Source organism: Schistocerca americana, chromosome X (assembly GCF_021461395.2).
Source record: "Schistocerca americana isolate TAMUIC-IGC-003095 chromosome X, iqSchAmer2.1, whole genome shotgun sequence".
Lineage (NCBI taxonomy): Eukaryota > Metazoa > Arthropoda > Insecta > Orthoptera > Acrididae > Schistocerca > Schistocerca americana.
This window is the reverse complement of record NC_060130.1, coordinates 542,111,238-542,127,746: the sequence shown is the minus strand read 5'-3', so window position 1 is coordinate 542,127,746 and position 16,509 is coordinate 542,111,238. Positions and strand designations below refer to the sequence as shown.

The 16,509-nt window shown below is 43.5% G+C and overlaps 1 pseudogene; it reads left to right on the top strand.

The window, feature by feature from the left end:
• The first annotated feature begins 1,679 nt into the window (after positions 1-1,679).
• Positions 1,680-1,797, top strand: LOC124557363 (annotated as a pseudogene).
• The last annotated feature ends 14,712 nt before the right edge of the window (positions 1,798-16,509 follow it).

Sequence of the window (16,509 nt, the reverse complement as noted above, 5' to 3'; positions counted from 1 at the left end):
TTTTTTTAATTCCATAAAATATTCTGGAATCCATAGCTAAAAAGCCCCTGAAAATAAAAATGTCTGCTCTGTCACACCGTAAGCATATGTAATATACTAATGGCACATGTACCAACTATTGGCAATGTTGCTCACAGGCAACATAAAAGTTTTATACTATTTACGTAATTCAAAACAATATTAGATTGAAATATTTCTGCTGTAAATTCACCTCTGGGTATCTCTTGAAGAAAATCTGCTGAGATTACTGCCAATTTATTGAAATCCACTCTTTCAGAACCAAAATAAGACACCCCTGTTGCTCACACGGGGAGATCTCTGTAACACCACTGCACAAACTGCCATCTCGTGTGGAAAACCTTGAACTATTACAACAACTGGCATTCGCAGTGTATAAAGGAACATTGCCTGGAGGCAACAATGCCAGTAAAAGGCACTGGGAAGTGTTTGCTGTCCCATAAGGCCAAAGTAAATTTCATGTTGCTCGAGAGCAACACTGCCAAATAAAGGTTTAATTTATGAACATGAGTGTACATAATGTTACAATTAAAAGTGAACTATTGTTCAGCATTAATTCACAAGCACACACTGCTATGTGCTGATCACTACAAAATCTACTTGTGTCAATGCTTTTGAACTTGTTTTCTGTCTTAATATATGCAACAACTCCTCCTTTTCCAATATTAGCTCTGCATGAGTAAGCTGCTAGACAGTAATCTTTTATATGTAACTTATCTAACCCTGTGGTTATGTGGTGCACAGACAGGCACAGTATGTCCACCTTTTCCTCTAAATTTTGCAAGCAGGCAAGAAGTTTACAGTTCTGCTGCTGTTGATGCATTTTGATGACATTGGCCGTAAGTCAAGAGTATGTCTACCTATTCTTCATTAGTAAATGGCACTATACTGCTGACAAATAATCACGCATTACGAACGATTCGATTGTGTGGATATTTTACAAGCAACATACTGTAAATGAATTGCAGGATTCCTTATTACAAACTTGATCTATGCAGACAATCGTTCCATGACACTTCGGTTAACTCCTCTGAAGAGCAGTGTTTAAACATCTTGTACACTGATACATATTAATCTACTGTTCATAACCAATAAATTATGGTCAGGGTCCACATCTGCCGCTGGAAATGTCTTACAATTTAAAACCTGGTTCCGAAATTTCCGTCTTACTATTACATAAGTAATCTAAAACCTTCCGGTGTCTCCAGGTCTCTTCCACGCAATAACCTCCTTTCATGATCCTTAAACCATGGGTTAATTATGGTTAAATTAAGCTCTGTGCAAAATTCTACCAGGTGGTTTCTTCTATCATTTCTCTCCCTCAGTCCATGTTCACCTACTGCTTTTCCTTCTCTTCCTTTTCCTACTACCGAGTTCCAGTCCCCCATGACTATTAAATTTTCTTCTTTAATTATCTGAATAATTAGTTTTATCTCATCGTACATTTCTTTAATCTCGTCCTCATCTGCGGAGCTGGTTGGCATATAAACTTGTGCTACTGTGGTGCGTGTGGGCTTCGTGTCTATCTTGGTTACAATAAGGCGTTCACTATGCTATTCATAGTAGCTTATCGGCATTCCTATCTTTTTAATTCATTATTAAGCTGGTTCCTGTATTACTCCTATTTGATTTTGTATTTATAACCCTGTATTCACCTGATCCCCAACGGCCTTGCCGCAGTGGTAACACCGGTTCCCGTCAGATCACCGGAGTTAAGCGCTGTCGGGCTGGGCTACCACTTGGATGGGTGACCATCCGGTCTGCCAAGCGCTGTTGGCAAGCGGGGTGCACTCAGCCGTTGTGAGGCAAACTCAGGAGTTACTTGATTGAGAAGTAGCGGCTCCCGTCTAAGAAACTGACATACGGCCGGGAGAGCGGTGTGCTGACCACAGCCCCTCTGTATTCGCATCCAGTGACGCCTATGAGCTAAGGATGACACGCCGGCCGGTCGGTGCCGTTGGGCCTTCGTGGCCTGTTCGGGAGTTTAGTTTAGCTTATTCACCTGATCGGAAGCTCTGTTCCTCCTGCCACCGAACTTCACCATTTCCCAACTTATGCATTTCCCTTTTTAAAGTTTCTAACCTACCTGCCCGATTAAGGGATCTGACATTACACGCTCCGATCTGTAGAACACCAGTTTTGTTTCTCTTGATGACGACGTCCTCCTGAGTAGTCCCTACTAGAAGATAAGTAAGGGGGATTAATCTACGTCCGGAATATTTTACCCAAGAGGATGCCATCATCATTTAACCATACAGTAGAGCTGCATGCTCTCGGGAAGAATAAAGGCTGTAGTTTCCACTTGCTTTCAGTCGCAGTACCAGTACATCAAGACCGTTTTGGTTGAAGTTACAAGGCCGGATCAGTCAATCATCCAGAATACTGACTTGCAACTACTGAAAAGGCTGCTGCCTCTCGTCCGGAACCACACGTTTGCGTGACTATCCTTTCGATGTACACTTAAAATTTCCCCAAAAATGTCACTGCTAACAATTTCAGGTTTAAACAAGCTTTCTGCACCTAGTATTTTCAAACTCTGGCACTTTGTTGCGAATGCTTCGGCAGTTTACCATCAGGATGTTAATATTCTCACCTATGGGAGGCATCTCTCTCGGTCTTACACTGATACTTCTGGGTTTCCTACAGTTGCCATTATCTGGATTGGATGGAGAGTCGCATAATCTAAAAAAATCCTTGTGTGCATCCCACATACAGACCGCTACCTGAGTAGCAGCCTTAGATGTGCGGCGCACACCGGACACATTTAGGGGGACCCTACAATTCTCAAGCCTATGGCGCAAGTCCAGGAATTCGCAGCCTAGCTTGTCACAGAATCTTCGAAGTCCCTGGTTCAGTGCTTCCACTCGATTCAGAACAGCCGCCCGTGATGACCGAGCGGTTCTAGGCGCTTCAGTCCGGAACCGCGGTCGCAGGTTCGAATCCTCGGGCATGGATGTGTGTGATGTCCTTAGGTTAGTTAGGTTTAAGTAGTTCTAAGTTCTAGAGGACTGATGACCTCAGATGTTAAGTCCCATAGTGCTCAGAGCCGTTTTGATTCAGAACCAAAGGGCCATGATCAGTTCTGGGGACAATGCTGCAAATTGTGAGCTTCATTGGCTCTCCACGCGCAAGACTGGTCTACTCAAACTTCTCTGCCAGTCGCTGGAAAGACCCAAGCACGACCTCGGAGCCCAGGCGACAGGCGTCACTTTTTCCCTAAGGGGTACCATCATTTGCCATACATTAGAACTGCTGATGATTAATAGGATCCTACCCTTTCGTGTTTGCGTCCTGTTGACAGTGGACAAAACAGGTTTCCCCAAAACAGGTGAAGTAAGTCCCACTGGCTCAGTTTCTATTTCAGTGGAAGACAGCACCTCAAACGTGTTGGTTGGGGGGATGGGGGGTTCGGTATAACGCCCTGAGTCCTCCCTGGCCCCCGTCCACCCTGTATGGGACACTCAGATCTACCACTGATACGTCACTCGCAGTCAAGTGGACATGTAATTGTTCTGGCAAACCACAAGCGCCAGAACGATGAAGAGCAGAGAAGGCCGTGAGACGACGTCTGCCAATGGTGCGCTGATTAGGACCGCACCGCGACAGGAGTGCCCTCTAGCCGAAGAGAATATAAGCGCCGCTCCTTCCAGCCTCGGGCGGACAGTATTAGCAAAGTAGTAGGAGAGTACTATGACATCAGTGACGTGTATCCATATCAACTGCTTACAAGGACCTTGTATACAGCAAAGGACTTTGATTATTTGCATGCCGCCCATCGCTTACGGCACCGTTGTAAATTCAACGTTAAGTATTGTTTATCTTCTTATTTGTAAATAAAAACTATTAATGTGATTTGCTTGGATTGTTGTATAGCTACCTGAGAACCTTTAGCTACCATTAGGCACCCTATAAGCGACGAACGGGCAGGACCCCACAGTAATGACAGACCCTGTACTTTCTGCAGAGGAGACAGGATCCATAGAAGAGAATAGTCCTTGAGGTATTTCCGGTACCGGTATCACAGGTAAACAACTCTCGGAAGCTCTTCCAACCCACCGATTTGCAGCAGCTGCAAATCGTTTGACAGTAGTCAGGGCGATTTCCAGGTGCTTATGAATGTCAACCAACTCATCCGGTGTTTGGGAATAGCATTCGCAGTGGGGTTGCGTTTTAGCTGGTGCAGTGTATTACAAGGCAGTGGATAAATAACTTTACATTAAGCCCAGTGATAATCTTTTAATCTGTTGAGGTGAGTTGCTTTCTTCTTATTTCCTGTTTATGTTCTTTTTACATTTCCTACGCGTTACTATTTATTTCATTTTGTGGTTCTTGTGTTAGATTTTACTTTTGAATCGCCCACAGCCCCCACTGTCTCATGGCAGTCCCCTTAGATTCAATATTTGTTATTACGTAGTACCGATATTCCATATAATTAATAGTTTACAATGTGTGGTGTTGCAGCATTATTTAAAAGTCATCTGTGGTTCTTTCACTTACTCGTGTAAACTATGATAATAATATGATTCACACATATATTTTCCTTTGTGCTGTGTTTTATCTTCATTTCTTTGCTATGTGATTCGTGGCCACACAATTAATCGTATGAACTGTGATTGTAATTTATTGCATGTATGTCTATTACCTTTTTTCTGTGATACATTCGATTTTTTTTTTTTTTTTTTTTTACGAATTAGCACAAGTTTATATGCCAACCAGTTCCGCAGATAGTATCGTTTTTCCCATGGACGGAATTTGTGTACTTCATCTGTTGGTGTCTAGGTTATCCCCTGTCGTGAAGCTAACTGAGGCGGGATGTGGGTACTAGTCCGGTATTCAACTAGTCGGATATGCTAAACGGTCTAAAATGCACGTGCTGGCTGTCAGCACGCCGACCCTCGTCGTTAATCCGCCGAATCCCAGAGGCTACGTGCTAATACGCGTAGCTGTACTGGCGGGTTGCTTTGAAGAACGCTAACAGAGAAAATTAATATGAACAGACCCCTGCAGTTTTCAGTCTGCCACAGTAACAATATTCTCAAATTGCTATCACTAGGACACTTCTCTGTTCGCTTTCAAAATCTTAATAAATATGCGTAGAACTCTTCAAAATATACCGATATTAGTCCCAGTTATGTCTAAAAACGACTACGCCATTCTGCGACTAACAAGGCTGTAAAATTTCGTCTTTACCTGTATGTTCGTGGTGCACAAGAAATTAAATCTGTAACTAGCATTTCTGCAGTAGTTACAAGGAACAATGATGATGATGGCGCGTTGGAAACTTAGTATTTATTTTTTTGGTACTCCATACCAATTTAGAAGGAACTTTATGGATAAAATATAACTTGTATTCATTTACGGATACTTAGTCATATTAGAATCGCTTCCAATCCGCGATTCAGCGCTCGTGTCGCAAGCCAATAGAAGCGGTGGAAAGCACCAGGCAGTTTCAAGCCCGGCAGCCGGGCGAAAAATATCACATCTCATAATCGTTTTTCAGAAACTTCCAGTATATGTGGCAACAAATTAGGTCAGGTTTCGACATAACAAGTTTGACCATGACCTTGAAAGGATAATTAATGCTACTCTTGCGTTACGCCGCGCGGGATTAGCCGAGCGGCCTGGGGCGCTGCAGTCATGGACTGTGTGGCTGATCCCGGCGGAGATTCGAGTCCTCCCTCGGGCATGGGTATGTGTGTTCGACCTTAGGATGTTAAGTAGTGTGTAAGCCTAGGGACTGATGACCTTAGCAGTTCAGTCTCATAAGATTTCACACACATTTGAATATTTTTTCCTTGCGTTACGAAAATAGCAAAATGCTACCATCACTGGTAACCATCCCTAAAACTTACAGCCTGGAACGTAAATCCCCATTGGTAGAAGTAGTAAGGCACTTTTGTGTGTGTTGAAACAGCAGAAAGTGTGTGAACATTGAAACAGTACCATATGCGAACGCTGATAACTAGAATTAATGAGACGCGCTGGTACATGTCGAGCAGCGGAAAATACCTGAAAATAGCAAAAACTATCGAATTTGTCAGAAAAATGCAATAATTTATAAAATTACGAAATTCTTAGCTAGAACCCAGGACACCCTAAACGCTAAACCTTATAGTTAGATATATCCGACAATTTCCGAAATGAGCATAAATTGGAAAAAAAATGTAAATGTCGAGACTCGAATTCAGAACCTCTCAGGTGACGGGGGAGAGTGATTGTAAGGGAGATGTTGGGGATGGGAAAGTACGTTAAGTAGGTATCGACGTTTCTAAGATTAGTGAAAGTAGGTCAAGGAACTGTTAGGTTATTTGAACTGATTCTCTGGATCAATAACTACTGCCCTGCACTAAGCGCCTGATGCGATTAAGTTAATAATTGTCTGTCGAGGCATACTTTCAAATCAAATGTGTTAATTCTAAATTTTATTACAATAGCTTCTTTGTGTCTCAATGAAACGACCACACAAACAATAGTGCGCATAAGCGAATTTAATTTTAAGAGCTACGGTCATATAAACTGCTAGTTGCAAGTTAATCTAGTTAATACACACGATTAGCGAAACAGGTGAACCATCCCAATATTTGTTTGGACTGCTTTGGGGAAACATGCAAGGTACAAGCAGCAACTTAAACTGTAGAATTTCAGATCCAGTCCTTCCCATTAACAGCGCGTAGTTTCGTTGTTTGTCTGCTCATTGCAAGTAGAGGCTCGCAGTTAATTGCTCGCAATAAGCGAGACCACGGGATGCTGAGAACTGGCGCAACGCGAAGATTGTTTCCGCGCTCTACTCGTTGATGTTTAAGGCCGCCGACGCAAAGATCCCGTCTTTGATTGTCATTCAGTACCACCGTTTTCCATTGGCTGGATATGTACTGTAGCAGCCGAGAAAACCGTTGCTCATGATTTTATCGCTCGTTTTGACACTACTTGGCTCTGTAGCCGAAATCACTAGCACACGCCTGTGCGATGTCGCTCGACTAGAAGGTAAACCTATTTGAATCTTGGTGGTCTAATATTAGCACTGCCAGTGTTTGGCCGGCACCAGGAGGAGATGTAGTGACGCAAAGTTCCGCTTGTCAGTCTTTGGCCCAATGTCCTGGATTAAATTCCAAACCTCTCCGCAGTGTATCATGAAGTGAGGGCACGCGACGCTGCTAATGGTGATCCGTCCGTCGTTTGGGGACGTTCAACTCGGCAGTCCCCTTGGTGCTATTCGGGAAGAGTAGGTTATTTGCCGGTATTGGGTCTCAACCTTTCCCTTCTCCTCATTTGCAACACTACAGTGTACAAGCACTCATCACAGCCATCCACACGATATAGATACACACTTGACACTTCGTAACAGGTAAGAGGAAGACAATGGCAAACCACCTCCCCCAAGGACCGTGCCTAGAACGGTGATGAAGGTTTACTGCATACAGTTTTTAATGCTCACAGCCTAACAAAAAAGGGGAAGCATCCAGAAGAGGAGGAGGAAACGAAGTCAGACTTCACAGGTTGAGAGCATATGTGATGTCACTTCAGTGATTAAAAAATCGGATCAGGTTTACTAAGAATTTGGCAGTATGAGCCTACTTTACAGTATGACGTTGCACTCACTTTGGATCGATGTATGCCCTGATTTGTTTGGGAAGGGTGTCGTAAAGCAGTTGTATTCTCTTCTGGAGCGAGTTGGCCCACAACTGTTGTAACTGGTATTTGATATCCTGGATGCAGGCACTAGGATAGAGCTATGTCCAAGATGGTCCTACACATGTTCTGTCACGGAGATATCTGAGGGTCTTGCTGGCCACAGAAGTACCTCAACTGACGTAGGCTGTTAATAGACACACGTGCCATGTGTGGATGAGCATTGTCCTGCTGAAAAATGGTACCACATTACTGTCACATGAGAGGCAACACATGAAGACACAGGATGGTCGTGATGTACCGTTGTGCTATGAGAGTTTCGTCAATCACTATCGGGCGTGACTTGAAGTCATACTGATGGCTCCCAGCCGGCCGGTGTGGCCGTGTGGTTCTAGGCGCTTCAGTCTGGAACCGCGTGACCGCTACGGTCGCAGGTTCGAATCCTGACTCGGGCATGGATGTGTGTGATGTCCTTAGGATAGTTAGGTTTAAGTAATTCTAAGTTCTAGGGGACTGATGACCACAGATGTTAAGTCCCACCATAGTGCTCAGAGCCATTTGAACCATTTTTGATGGCTCCCAACACCATCAACGCAGGAGTGATACCGCTATCTCTCCAAAATATTGGAAGAATGGGACCTCTCCCCAGGTCGCTGCTGTGGCCGAATGGTTCTAGGAGCTTCAGTCTGGAACCGCGCGACCGCTACGGTCGCAGGTTCGAATCCTGCCTCGAGCATGGGTGTGTGTGATGTCCTTAGGTTAGTTAGGTTTAAGTAGTTCCAAATTCTAGGGGACTGATGACCCCAGATGTTAAGTCCCATAGTGCTCAGAGCCATTTGAACCATTTTTTGAGCTTTTCGAAACGTTGGACATACTAACTGCTGAATTACAAAGATTTTGTGACAACGTCGATCTGCTAAATTCAGTAGCGAATCTCTATGGCTTGGGTGTAGACAAAAATGGTACCGTCGAAAAACTTAGGTAAGTGTGAGAAAATTAAACAAAGCTGTTCTACTACTTGTAAAATATTAGCGTTTTTTAAATTATGTCCAATACGCAATTTCAATCATTTTTCAGATCTTACAGTTCCATAGGATAAGAAGCTACTGTGGTCAGATCTTCGCCGCGAGGATGAAATGGAAAACACAATGCAAGTTTTGTATAGGCAGCTGGAGATGTTCTAAGACACATATGAACTTCTGACAGGAAGAGGATTACTATGGGAACGTAGCAGTTGAGGTACTGCATGAGAGGGTGTTTGTGTTGTCGGATGTTTGGAAGAGGAATGTGGGAGAGTGAAGAGAAATGACGTTCCAGAGCAAGTCTTAGGCTGTGAGTGGAGAGGAATGGCGAAGAAGGTAGTCGTGACCGAGGTAGGTGGGGTGTGTTCGGTTTTATCTGGTAGGATGGGTAAGTATCAGGGCGGATTTCATGGTTGGGTAAAGGGAGGCGATTCGAATTTCACTGGGATAGGATGTGGAAAGTGTGGAGGTGTAGCGTTGGGGGAATGTGGAGTAGACTCGCGGCAGAATGCTAGGAGCAGTGAGCAGAGGGGAAACTAGGGGTGGGTAGTATCGAGTTTACAGGTAACGAAGGACATTCGGATGTGTTCAAGATGTAAGAGGAGGGAGCGGAATTTTGTAAGCTGGTAGAGGATGTGAGTGAAGGACCTTAAGCAGATTCGAAAGGTTAGGCAGGGTGCATGGTGTTCGAGGACAGAGCGTGATGAAAGGAGGGAGGTGCCGAAGTCCATGCCACATTTGCATAGCAGAGGATGGGTCTAATCAGGGATTTATAGGAGTGGAGGGTTGTGCAATCCCCATGATCGGCCAGTGAGTAGTTTTAGTAATTTTAGTCTATTGTGGGCTTTCTGTTGAATAGTTACGAGATGGGGCTTCCATGTCAGTTGGCGACCAAGTAAGTTACTAAATGGGGCTTCCATGTCAGATGGGAACCAAGTGTTAAAATTTTTGGAAATCTGTGGTAAGGTCTTATAGGGCAAAACTACTCAGGTCATCGGTCCCTAAGCCTACACACTACTTAACCTAACTTAAACTAACTTACGCTATGGACAACACACACACCCATGCCCGAGGGAGGACGCGAACCTCCGACGGAGGGAACCGCACGGACTGTGACAAGGCGCTTCAGACCGCGCGGCTGCCGGCCGCGGTGGCCGAGCGGTTCTAGGCGCTTTAGTCGGGAACCGCGCGACTGCTAAGGCCACAGGTTCGAATCCTGCCTCGGGCATGGATGTGTGTGATGTCCTTAAGTTAGTTAGGTTTAAGTAGTTCTAAGTTCTAGGGGACTGATGACCTCAGCTGTCCCATAGTGCTCAGAACCATTTGAACCATTTGAAGCGCGCTGCTACCCCGCGTGGTATCAAGTGTTGGTCCGAGGTGTTTTAGTGTATTAGTTACCTAGATTGAACGGTCGTCAATGGTAAGGTAAAAGTTGTGGGGACGGAAACTGCGGGTGGTACGACCTACAATTATTGTCTGGGTTTTGGTAGGTTTGACTTTGAGGAGCCACTGTTGCCACCACTAAGTGAATTAATTGCGATGGAGCTGAAGGGATCGTTGGGATTTGTGGAGGGTAGGATAGAGGGCGAGGAACGCATTGTCAGCGGCATACTGGAGGAGACGAACAGGGATAGGGGCTTTGGCATATCAACATTGTAGAGGACGTGCAGGAGAGGAGAGGGGATGGATCCTTGGAGCACATCTGCAGTGGGACGGAAGATACGAGAATTGGAATTGTTGACGGCGACGTAAGACGGGCGGTTAGAGAGAAAGCAGATATAATTTATGGGAAGTGCATAGGTCTGGAGATTAAAGAGGGCGCCAGAACGTCACACACGATCATAAGCTTTCTCAAGATCTGTGGAGACAAAAATGACGGATTTTCGGTTGTTGATTTGGTGGAATAGGAGATGATTAAGGTACAGGTGTTGGTCATTGGAAGAAAATTGAGGCAGAAGCCACATTGTTAGAGAGGAACTGGTAAGTGTTATTGTAGGTGTTTATGGATATGGTGGGAGAGGATGGCCTCATAAACTTTGTTCAACACTGAGGTGTTGATGATGGGACAGTAGGAGGAGGCGTCAGTGGCAAATTTATTAGGTTTGAGGAAGAGGATGGGGGAAGGCGGGGGGGGGGGGGGGGGGTGGTTCGAGAGGTTTTCTACGGCTTAGGACAGAAATCCGTGTGAAGGATAATGTCATAAAGGTTGGCTAGGATTTCTAGGAAGGAGAGGGGGATTCTTTCAGGTGTCTACAGGTTATGCAGTCGTGACTTGGAAGCAGTTTTGTGTTTGTTATGGAGTTGCTGTTGTAGCTCTTCTATCACCACCTCCCGATAATTAAATACTACCTCACTTACACTCACAAGTACGACGAAACTCAATTGATCAGATCAGATCAAGTAAAATTTTTATTTCCGCCCTAAATGTAACTACCGCTGCTCTACCTTAAATGCAGCTCGGCCCTACGATCCTCTGGTTTTCCGCCACAAGAAACTCAATGACAGCCGTCTACTTGAAATCCACGTTCGTTACAGACGCCATTTGGAAAGCTATATACAACACTACCACTTTCACCATGAAACTGTAGGGGCTGTTGCGGGAATGTGTTGTCCCACAACAAATTCCCATTTTTTCAACCGTAAATGCCAAAGAAAATAATTTGTTGCATTACATACTGATCGTTCCTCGGATATCACAGCTTGCGCAGTTCGCCCAATATGGCGTCGAATGTAATAAGATTTGCACCAAGGCGGCCGGACCTGCCCCGCAAGGGGCCTCCAGCCAATGACGCCAAACGCTCATTTCATTTCATTTAACAACTTACGCAGAGTGGAGTGACAGTAGCTGTGCGCCTATCCTCGCAATATGAGGTGTGCATCCTGTAATATTCATATGCGCCTCTGATATTAAATGCAGTTGAGAGCTCGCTCTTCTGGTGATCCAGATCTTGTACTTATCTCTTTGTCAGGTCGTGATATCTAGCGAAACGAGTACATTGCCTAGTAAACGATTTTTTTTGGAGTTGGAGGGCACTGCCGTGTCTGGAAAAAAATTGTTGCCGTCAGCATTTCTTGGTGTCTGTGTTCCACGAATTGCGCCGATGTTAGCACATTTTTGATGTCAGCGCTCCAGGGATAGCACCATCAGCATACTAAGGGGTTAACGTTTCCGGTGCAATATTTTATTGTCCTTGTAATATTCCAAGTCACTAACCTTCCCTTCCGAGGCTAGGGGGGCACTGCTTTCGGGCAATTTCCTCCTCATTCTAGGTCTGCGATCTGTAGTAAGAGGACCATAATTAATTTGACAAATAAGTCGTACAAATTGGCTGGATATACTAATATGCAGATGTTCCTCATTAAGGTGCAAATGCATCCGTTCCTGTAGAAAGATACGTGTGCAATGCAAATGCAACTGCGCACTGTAAATATTTGTCTAATACATTTTTCAACACTTACAATTTGTTATAACAAATTAATTCCAAACCCTCCTTTTTGGTCAATTGCATGAGTCTAATCAGTTGTAGGGACCAGGTTCTTTTGTAAATAATAACAATGATGTAACAAAATTTCTAGTGGTCCATTAACAATAATTTTTTGTGAGCAATAATTTTCAAGAATATCTTGTTGTTACTTTAAAAGATGACCTATATGCACATATATACAGGACAACAGTTTTCAGCAATCTCTTTCTCGTACTTTAAAAAAATGACACATACACGTATACACGATAGTGATATAGCACATTTTATGTAGCAGTATTGTTTTGTATTTTGATGATAACTATATACATTTTTATTAAACTAATACTGTTAAGTACAGAGATACAATTTATTTACCAAACTTCAAATTTCATTATCATTCCTAATCAGTTAGTGAATGAATTTGTTGCTGGTCTCACGGAATTAAGAAAGAATTGAATAAACATTTTCATTACTAAATCGTACCCAGCTTGTGTTATGAACATTTATCATTTCACCAACCATAACCCTGCTTTCAATTTAATCAAGTTATAGGAAGTCAGCAGAACAATAACTGGATAATGCGGCATGTGTGTGTGTGTGTGTGTGTGTGTGTGTGTGTGTGTGTGTGTGTGTGTGTGTGTGTGTTCGCGGCCATTCTCTAGACATATACGAAGCCAAAGAACTTTAGAAACCGGTCAAGCACTTAGTAAACTTCTTTCCCACACAGGGACAGTGTGAGGAAATACGAATAGTACGTCCCACTCGGTAACATGATTACCAAATTACGTGGTATGGTGAGCCGTAGATAGGATAAGAGCTAGTCTGTGACAACATAAAGTACCAAAACGTGTAAGTGACTCATATATGTCTTAGCTTGCTTTCTAATAACAGTGCTCTCTGAAACGTTCTCTTGGTGCGACAACTGTACTGTCAGAACCTGAGTCATGGAGAAAACAATTACATAGCTCTTACATCGGTAAACTGTAGTATGTAATGCCCTGCATTAAAGTATATTGCAATGTATATTTCAGACTTTAGAAGTCCAGCTATCCCAGCTTAGTTTTAGTGTGGTTCTTCTAAAGGACCTCCTGCCCCTTAAGAGTTCACTAAATTACGGTGACCAGCGGGACTGGTATCGATCTGTGGCTAGCCTGTTCGTGGACCGGCCGTGATAAAATTTTTATCACCTGAATTTGTCCTACATGCGCACAGTCCCCGATCACTAGACTGTGTGAGTTTCAGTATCACACTAACTGATAGTTCAGTGCACTTTATTGTTTACAAGTGAAGGCATTACCCGAAACTAATGATGTTGCCATATAGGTTGGCAGCCTTCATCCTACTTCCTGTGGTAAGGGATGTGCGAACACTTGGTTTTACTGTCTCCCATATCACTCCATTACCAACAATCACAATGCAACATTGAACACTGCACTGAGCCACTGTAACCATCTATACTACCAGTTACAATTTTTAAAATACCTTACTGAAGGTGCATTGGCAACAAACCGTGCAATAACGACACGTTATTTCAGTTTTGCATGTAAATGAAACACGGAAAACACAACTACATTAAGAAGACGCAAAAACAGAACTGTTCTACTGGCCGATAACAGCCTATACGGTGCTTCATACGTTTATTCAGGATGACAGATTTTTCTGTTCCTATCCCCTCCTTGATGCCTGCTATTAAGATTTCCTGATGACCTGACCATTTGTTCTTAACTTATTCTGTGACAGATTACACACATCTCATTCGTAGGTACTACTTGTCAACTGATACTCTTTTTTTTCTCTCTATGAGTTCGCAACTTCTTAGGTCTAGAGAAATGCCACAACTGTACTATGAGTTTCATAACGACAGATTTACTTTAAGTTCCCGTGTAATTAATTACAAATATGGTTGTGCATTAAATCAGTCTGTGCTCACATTTCCAAGGTATATTGAGCAAACGTTAGTTGCCCTTACTCTCTCGTCGGCTTGTCAATTCCCTGCTTTCTGTTGGTATGCGTTAAGGGTGCTGCTCATCTCCTCTGGATCTCCACAAACCTTTTGTGCCAAGAGAGAGAATTCACAGAATCTATATTGAGTCCACTGCTGGAGCCGCCCCTTATACTCACTGTTGAGAAAAGCATGTTGCATTCCACTAGCCCATAACAGGTTAGATTTTAGAGTCCATGACTAAATGTCAGTTACATAATTTATTTAAAGTAATAATATTTACTTATAAGAAAGAAGGTTTCAAGTAAAGATTAAAAACTCTCAAGACGTACTATCACTTTGAGTATAACAACGCTGGGCGGTTCTGACCATAACTTGAAGATAGTTGTTTTTCAAAAATCAATGAGGAATACTTAACGATCCTTGTTCCACATCTTGCGTTGCATACGTGCTGGACAGTGTTTTTATTTTGCTGGCGTACGCGGGGCACAACATAAGCATGTTCCAACTTCACACGCGCTGGCTCGGCCTTGCATGAACGAAGACAGCACATTGGAACCACTGTAATTATATTCGACAGCAGCTAGCTGTGTAATGAACTTTCACTGCACCAGCGGATTGGTGGTCGCTTGTATGACGTCATCGGTAGACACAGCAGGAATTTCTAGTGAGCCACAGGACAGTTGGGAGGAACCACAACTATTCACATTCTATGTGAAAGAGCTGGTGATTAATACGATACACAGTCGCGAACAATGTTGGTGTTCATGGGGAAACACTGTCTGATGAAGTTGCAGTCACACACAATCAAATATGAAAAAGTTTTCAAACGCGTGTAAATAATGGACATGGCCTCTGAATCTACGTAAATGTAAAGCTGTCTTCTTCCCATAAAACGTGTAGATGCTACTTGTAATACAGTTAATGAGTTGCAATTAGTACCAGATATGTCTCAAAAATATTTATGAAAGCAATATCTACATGATATTTATATCTACGTGTGCAAGGGCGTGCTAAAAAGTAATGCCGCTAAATTTTTTATTCTGTTCTCAATTTTGGTTGAGGTATAACATGTCATGCATATTACTCGGTCGACTTTCCCGTTTCGCTGCCGCAAGTTGCAACCTCTGCCGTCAGGGGTTTTCGAACTTACTCGTGCAACGTTGCAGTATGTAACGTCACTACGTCGGTGCCTGAGAAACAGCATGGTGCAATCGAGAAGACTGAAATCACGAATTCGAAGAGTTTGTCCACACATGGTTCACTCTCTCCTTCACTTCGACTGCGCCAGAACACACACGAGCACTACGACATTTGCAACGATTTGACACCTTGGGTTCACTGTCATTGATCATCCTTCATACAGTCCCGACTTGGCCATATCCGATTTTCGCCTGTTTGCAAAACTTAAAGAACACTGTCGAGGACTTAACTTTGATAATGATGAAGCCGTGCAAGCAGAGGTGAAACTTGGAAATTTGTCGTAAGGTCTTATGGGACCAAACTGTTGAGGTCATCGGTCCCTAAGCTTACACACTACTTAATCTAACTAAAACTAACTTATGCTATGGACGACACTCACACCCATGTCCGAGGGAGGACTCGAACCTCCGGCGGGGGAAATCCCACGGACCGTGACAAGACGCCCTTAGACCGCACGGCCACCCCGCGCGGCAAGCAGAGGTGAGGTTGTGGCTCAAACAATTTGCTGTGACAGTGTCAACAAACTGGTTTTTCGTTGCGAGAAATTTGTTCGGCGCCAGCACGACTATGTTAAGAAATAAATGTATAGACGTAAAGAATAAAGGCGTAGAATGTTAATAATGTTTGTTTTGCTTAAAAAACTTAAAGAATTTTCAAACAAAAAATTTGGAGGCATTACTTTTCAGAATGCTCTTGTACGCTATATGAAAACAAGTATCTGAACACCTATAGTGGACATTAATACGGAGTCTGTCCACCCTTCGCCCTTGTGACGACTTGAACTTTGCTGGAGACACTTTCATTGAGGTGTGTGAATGTTGTGGATAAATGACAGCCCATCCTTCCTCACGAGACGAAACTAGTGACTGTAACGATGTTGGACGCTGGGATCTGGAGCGAAGTCGACGTTCTGACACATTCCAGAGGTAATCCAATTGTTTCAGTTTGAGACTCTGGGCAGGTCAGTCAATTTCAGCAATGTAATTCTCCACAAACCATTGCCTCACACATGCTGCTTTATGACGGGATCTACTGTCATGCTGATGCAGTCAATCATTGTCTCGGAATTGTTGCACTACAGTAAGCAGTACACAAAGCTGTCAAGTGTGTTCATATTCTTCCACGTTTAGCATTTTGTTAAGCGCAATAAGGTGATGCTGATGACACCCTCACCATGTACAACAGTCCCATACCTTGACATCATTATTTCCTTACATCATTATTGGCGCTG